Genomic DNA, 7,491 nt, shown 5'->3' on the forward strand with positions numbered 1-7,491 from the left:
CAGCATAACTATTTTAAATTTTTATATCATTTTTATCTACAGCGATGTGGGACCGCTATGGGTACGATTTTTGCACCGAGCTTCGCAAATTTATTCATGGGCAGTTGGGAGAAAAGTTTTATCTATGGCAACCATGATTTTAAGAACCACCTTATCTTTTATCGTCGTTACATAGATGACATTTTAATTATTTGGGACGGCACAGAAGAATGTTTTTATAAGTTCCTTGAATTCCTGAGCAATAACGAGTTGAATCTCGTTTTTACATCTAAGATCAATAAAGAATCTATTGAATTCCTTGATCTGATTCTAGTGGGGATGGATGGAAAAATCGAAACCAAGAACTTCATTAAGCCAGTTGACACAAACAGCTACCTGCACTACAAAAGTAACCACTTAAAGAAATGGAAAAATAACATCCCCTTCTCCCAATTTAACAGAATAAAGAGAAATTGCAGCAATCAGGAAGAATGTGAAGCCCAAATTGAGAAGTACAAAAGTAGATTCAAGGATAAAGAATATCCAATCAACATCCTAGAAGAAGCTGCCACCAAAGCGAAGGCACTAGAGAGATCAACGCTGCTAGAATACAAGACCAAAGAAACCAAAAAAGATTCCGTCTCATTTATTACAACATACAACCGTCATGAGAAATCCATTAGAGACTCACTCAGTAACCACTGGGGAATCCTATTAATGGACCCGGTCCTTAAAGAAATCCTGCCTCCTCGCCCCGAGATCGTCTTCAGGAAATAAAAAAATCTTAAAGATGTCTTAGCCCCAAGTATGCTACGCAAGGAACCTGAAGAGGAATCACGAATGCCAAAATGCACTGGATCCTTCAAATGTGGCCGATGCAACATCTGTAGGTACCTACACCCAGTGAGGAAAACATTCACGGACACAGAGAAAAATGAAGTGTACAAAATTAAAGATTTCATAAACTGTAATACCCAATCGGTGATCTATTTATTGGAATGTGAGTGCGGAAAACAATATGTGGGAAAAACAAAGAGACCGCTTAAAATAAGGATCCAAGAACATATCCGCAATATAAAAAACAAAATGGAGAACCATGCTGTATCTAAACATTTCAACATAGCACACAACTCCAACCCAGAAGCATTGACTTTTAAAGCAATTGAATTTGTGAAGCTGGGAGAGAGAGGCGGTGACCTGGCTAATAAACTTTCACGCAGAGAAATGTATTGGATATTCCAACTACAGACACTCCATCCAAAGGGTTTCAATGACTATTATGAAATCGCTCCGTTCCTGTGAATTCATTTGTGCCATCATGATTTTACGGTTGGATCCCAACCCCCTTTTTCTTCACCCCCCCCCCAATCATAACCGCGGCACTGGCGACCCTACCCAATATCACCCCCCCCCCCCTTCTCCACCCCCCCCCCCCACCTCCACCCACTCCCTTCCGACATCACCTTCCCTTAACCGCATTCCCTCTAAGTCACTATATGTATATAGTCGTAATATGACACATGTATGGTAAGTAATTATTACAGTCAAACCACACTGGAAATGCCCAATCTCGCCCGATCTCGGAAGCGAAGCAGTGTCGGGCCTGATCAGTACCAGAATCGGGAGACCACCTGGGAAGATCAGGTACTGTAACCTAAACTCACATAAAAAGCCTACATGAGCATGTCATTATTATAACTTAATATAACGTAATTAAAAAACTTACATGAGCATATCACTATTACCACACTAATTTTAATGTCTGCACCTTATGAATATTAATATCTTTTACCCATTTTAATTGCACGAAGCACTTTATAACTATATATTTATATTTATTTATTTATCTAATTAATCTGCACCTTACGCACATTATCCGTTATTCATGCGAATAATTGGTTATAAATTTACCAATTAAACGAAGCACTTTCTAATTACTCATATGAATGCCCTTTTATTAGTGTCTTTTTGCATAAGAATTGTTATTTTGGTGACTAGATCGTTGTTAATCACCCATTAATTAAACCTCTTTATCTATTCCTATGTTGACTATCACGGAGGATTGACATAATAATATTCCTGATCCTGATCTCCACAAATATGGCCGCCGCATAGAAATGCCAATGAAAAACCGACACAAAGATGGCCGCCGCTGGAGCTATCTGATCGAGTACTCCTGGCCTCTAGGAAGAGCAGAACCAGTGGTAACCGCGGGTGCATGCGCGGCCCCGTCTCCGGAAGTGGGGCGGAAGTGACGCGACGTCAGGATACCGGAAGTGTGGCAGAAGACCCGCCAGCGCTTTTATATATGACTTTTTATCTACCTTTCCTGCTCCAAACTTGCATTTACAGTATTTACTGAACATTGTACTTACATACACTATTCAATCATGATATATAGCAACTGTAACTAATAGGTTCTAGTCTGTTCTGCAATACCATGTGCAAACAACAGGAAGTGATGTCATAATTGCTACTAGACCAGTACTGGTATAAATAGAAGCCTGGTCCCACTCTGCCAATACCCCTTGATGAAATCTGAATGACGAAACGCGTTGGGCAACCTGGCAGTGACCACATACCCAGTTAAGCAATAATCTTCTTATTTATATATTTTAACTGGTAATATATTTCATGTGTACATTGTTTTTATCCCATTTTTTAAAGAGATTTGTTGTATAAATTTTTTTCTATGTGAATAAATTGTATTTTATTTTTATATTCATCCACCTATAATGTGAGCTTGTATCTTTTTAAGACACCGTTGGTCGCTATACCCCCCCCCCCTTGTGTTTTTATATATATATATATATATATATATATATATAGTGAAGCAGGAATCAGCGGCACTCTGCAGACAGAGTATCAGGGTAAAATGTCTTTAATGCGGTCCTACGCCGTTTTGGGGACTAGGCCCCGTCTTCAGGGACAAATCATACACAAATGGAGTCACACAAAAACACAATATATACCCTCCCAAATAGACACTCATTGCAGGGATTCAACTCACCTGTCCAGGCGCCGACGGTAACGTCACGTCCAGCTGCGAGGTGTCCCAGTCGCAGGGTATTGACGCCCACATGCTGCGTCGAGCGGGGGACCAATCGCGGGAGTGTAGCTCCCGTTGCTAAGCAACCCATAACAGACGACGTCATCGGTCACGCTTCCCGCCGCGGTGTACACTACTCACAGGGCTCTGACTTCTGTCGGAAGCGCCGGGCAGGGAACCAATCTCCGTACAGCATGTCACTGTTGCTGAGCAACCCCTGTAACATAAACAACAACATTAAGCTATACATAAAAAGAACATGAACAACAATAAAGAAAAAACCCAGCAAGCTAGACATACATAAATACCTAAAAAAACATGAAGAAAACACTGGCTCTGATGACAATCACCAGCTAGATCATCATCAGAATACATCAAACGAATTATTTAGTATATATACCTAATTGATCCACTTTAATAAACCCAAATAGACTAAGTTAAAGCAATCAACTATTGAGCAATGTGGAGACTATAAAAGATAAGGATGAATGGATAATTAACCATATAGAGGAATTAATATAGCTGTTTATAAGAAACATTGGAGGCCTAAAGTCTCGTTCAGACCCCGTGGTGACAGGGTGTTGAGAACTTAAATCCACCTACTCTCCCGTTGTAGAAGGATCTTGTTCCGATCTCCACACCGATGAGATAGAGGGACATGATCTATAATGATGGCACGCATACTGGCTACCGTATGTCTCGCCAGCATGCAATGTCGGGCCACCGGTTGTTCGCTAGACCCCTTCTCTAATGCCTGTTTAATGGCACTGCGATGCAGTGCCATGCGTACACGGAACTGTCTCTGTGTCTTGCAAACATAGGCAAGTCCACAGGGGCACTTAAGCATATAGATTACATGAGTGGTTGTGCATGTTACCCGATGTTGGATTTTGAACTTCTTCCCTGTCTGAGGGTGACTGAATGTAGATTTAACATAAAGAATGTGTGGGACTCAACCGAATACAGACGCTATAGTGTTAACGTAATTGATACTTTACAATACGTTCCTCAATGTTCTTCTTTGACGGAACCTTCCTTTCACTCGTGTAGATGTCACCATGAAAAGAAAGGATTATATAAATGTGTGACAAAGTCTTTAACAGTCCATAAATGTCTTTTATTAACTGAACGTATCAGACAGTGAAGGACGTGATTATTTCACCAAAGAGGCGTACCCCAACTCACTTTTCCAAAGAAAAGATTACACTCATAAAGGTATCTTTCATCCACCACTGTGTTAGACAGAATCACTCTCACGGTCACATCCTTTTGCACGGGAAGAAGATGGGCATACCTCACTCACAATAAAGGAGGCTGCTTCAAACACATCAAGGTTTCTTTTGCTGATAGTTCTTTCTTCTTCCTAAGCAAAATGTCCTTCCCTCTCGTATGGGTATTACCGTGAAAAAAAAATATATATATGTGTAAAATCGTTTTCACCTGTACAACACTTATCAAAACTGTAGGTTTGTGTGATTATATAATAGAAAATTCTCTAACAGTCCATAGAGTGTCTTTTGTTTCTGGACTTATCAGACAGTGAAGAACGTGGTTATTTCACCAAAAAGGCGTACCCCAACTCACTTTTCCAAAGAAAAGGTTAAATTCATAAAGGTATCTTTAATCCACCACTGTGTTCAAAAGACTTGCTCTCACGGTAAACCCTTTTACACGAGAAAGATAGGCATACCTCACTCACAATAAAGGAGGCTGCTTCAAACGTATAAAGGTTTCTTTCGCTGCTGATACCTTCTTCCTTCTAAGTAGAATGTCTCTCCCTCTCGTGTGGGTATTGCCGTAAAAAAAGGAATATATATATATATATATATATATGTGTGATAACGTTTTAACCTGCACAGCACTTCTCTAAACTGTACAATATTCTCTTTCCTTAATATATGCATTCATCCATAAAGGAATAGTGATCACTCTCCACGCGGGGATATACCTTAACTCACTCTTTCTATAGAGGGGAAACGCCCATCAAGGTATCTTTTTATTCCACCGTTATGATCAACTCGTAAACCCACTTTGCCCAGAAAGAAGGAAGCGTACCTCACTCACACAAAAGAATACTGATGGAAGCACATCAAGGTTTCTTTATATTTAGTGAGAAAATATCAGGCGTACCCTACTCACAGAAAAGATGGTTGTGTGCAAGCTCATCTGGGTTTCTTTGGGAGACTGGCCAGGGTAAAAGAAAAAGTTCCTGTCTCCGTGTGTGATAACTCCACCGTAGTGGCAGGTTTCTCAAAAAAATGTGTTCCAATCACAATGAATCCATATGCAAAAAGCACAATTTTTTATTATTAAAAAATACCCCGCACATTCGGGGAGACATACAGCTGACAGAAACAATTCTTTAAAACAACAGAGTCTGAAAAAGGATTGTAGCAGCAAGACTCACGATCGTAAAATGACTCAAAAAAAACATATATATTTAAAATCCATATATACAGAAAAATCCTTGGAAAAGTACTTGATTCATACCTATATCATAGATCCACACTCTCAGCTGGTCGACATGTTTCGGCCTATTCGTAGGCCTTTATCAAGACATCTTGATAAAGGCCTACGAATAGGCCGAAACATGTCGACCAGCTGAGAGTGTGGATCTATGATATAGGTATGAATCAAGTACTTTTCCAAGGATTTTTCTGTATATATGGATTTTAAATATATATGTTTTTTTTGAGTCATTTTACGATCGTGAGTCTTGCTGCTACAATCCTTTTTCAGACTCCGTTTTTTTAAAGAATTGTTTCTGTCAGCTGTATGTCTCCCCGAATGTGCGGGGTATTTTTTAATAATAAAAAATTTTGTTTTTTGCATATGGATTCATTGTGATTGGAACACATTTTTTTTGAGAAACCTGCCACTACGGTGGAGTTATCACACACGGAGACAGGAACTTTTTCTTTTACCCTGGCCAGTCTCCCAAAGAAACCCAGATGAGCTTACACACAACCATCTTTTCTGTGAGTAGGGTACGCCTGATATTTTCTCACTAAATATAAAGAAACCTTGATGTGCTTCCATCAGTATTCTTTTGTGTGAGTGAGGTACGCTTCCTTCTCTCTGGGCAAAGTGGGTTTACGAGTTGATCATAACGGTGGAATAAAAAGATACCTTGATGGGCGTTTCCCCTCTATAGAAAGAGTGAGTTAAGGTATATCCCAGCGTGGAGAGTGATCACTATTCCTTTATGGATGAATGCATATATTAAGGAAAGAGAATATTGTACAGTTTAGAGAAGTGCTGTGCAGGTTAAAACGTTATCACATATATATGTATATATATATATATATTCCTTTTTTACGGCAATACCCACACGAGAGGGAGAGACATTCTACTTAGAAGGAAGAAGGTATCAGCAGCGAAAGAAACCTTTATACGTTTGAAGCAGCCTCCTTTATTGTGAGTGAGGTATGCCTATCTTTCTCGTGCAAAAGGGTTTACCGTGAGAGCAAGTCTTTTGAACACAGTGGTGGATTAAAGATACCTTTATGAATTTAACCTTTTCTTTGGAAAAGTGAGTTGGGGTACGCCTTTTTGGTGAAATAACCACGTTCTTCACTGTCTGATAAGTCCAGAAACAAAAGACACTCTATGGACTGTTAGAGAATTTTCTATTATATAATCACACAAACCTACAGTTTGGATAAGTGTTGTACAGGTGAAAACGATTTTACACATATATATATATTTTTTTCACGGTAATACCCATACGAGAGGGAAGGACATTTTGCTTAGGAAGAAGAAAGAACTATCAGCAAAAGAAACCTTGATGTGTTTGAAGCAGCCTCCTTTATTGTGAGTGAGGTATGCCCATCTTCTTCCCGTGCAAAAGGATGTGACCGTGAGAGTGATTCTGTCTAACACAGTGGTGGATGAAAGATACCTTTATGAGTGTAATCTTTTCTTTGGAAAAGTGAGTTGGGGTACGCCTCTTTGGTGAAATAATCACGTCCTTCACTGTCTGATACGTTCAGTTAATAAAAGACATTTATGGACTGTTAAAGACTTTGTCACACATTTATATAATCCTTTCTTTTCATGGTGACATCTACACGAGTGAAAGGAAGGTTCCATCAAAGAAGAACATTGAGGAACGTATTGTAAAGTATCAATTACGTTAACACTATAGCGCCTGTATTCGTTTGAGTCCCACACATTCTTTATGTTAAATCTGTTTAAACTTTGAATTTTGGTGAGATTCAACTGTGGTGAATCACGGCACGGGCAGCTTCCAGGGCGCCATTTACAAGGGTTCTCAAATCCGTATTCTCCTTGACTGAATGTAGAGCCCATCATGAGAGTGTTGCATGTTGAGCAACCTAAACATCGGTAACAACCAACCTTAGGACGCAAGAAATGAGATTGTGTTGATTTAGTTAATTGAAAAATGTCTAGTTTTACGACTCTATCGGCAATACTTTTCCCCTTAGTATAGCTAGGGAGTA

The 7,491-nt window shown here is 39.5% G+C and overlaps 1 pseudogene; it reads left to right on the forward strand.

Annotated features, from left to right (window-relative positions):
* The first annotated feature begins 1,515 nt into the window (after nt 1–1,515).
* On the forward strand, nt 1,516–1,635 carry LOC134929848 (5S ribosomal RNA; annotated as a pseudogene).
* Nucleotides 1,636–7,491: the final 5,856 nt, after the last annotated feature.

This window comes from Pseudophryne corroboree, chromosome 5 (genome assembly GCF_028390025.1).
Source record: "Pseudophryne corroboree isolate aPseCor3 chromosome 5, aPseCor3.hap2, whole genome shotgun sequence".
NCBI classification, from domain to species: Eukaryota; Metazoa; Chordata; class Amphibia; order Anura; family Myobatrachidae; genus Pseudophryne; species Pseudophryne corroboree.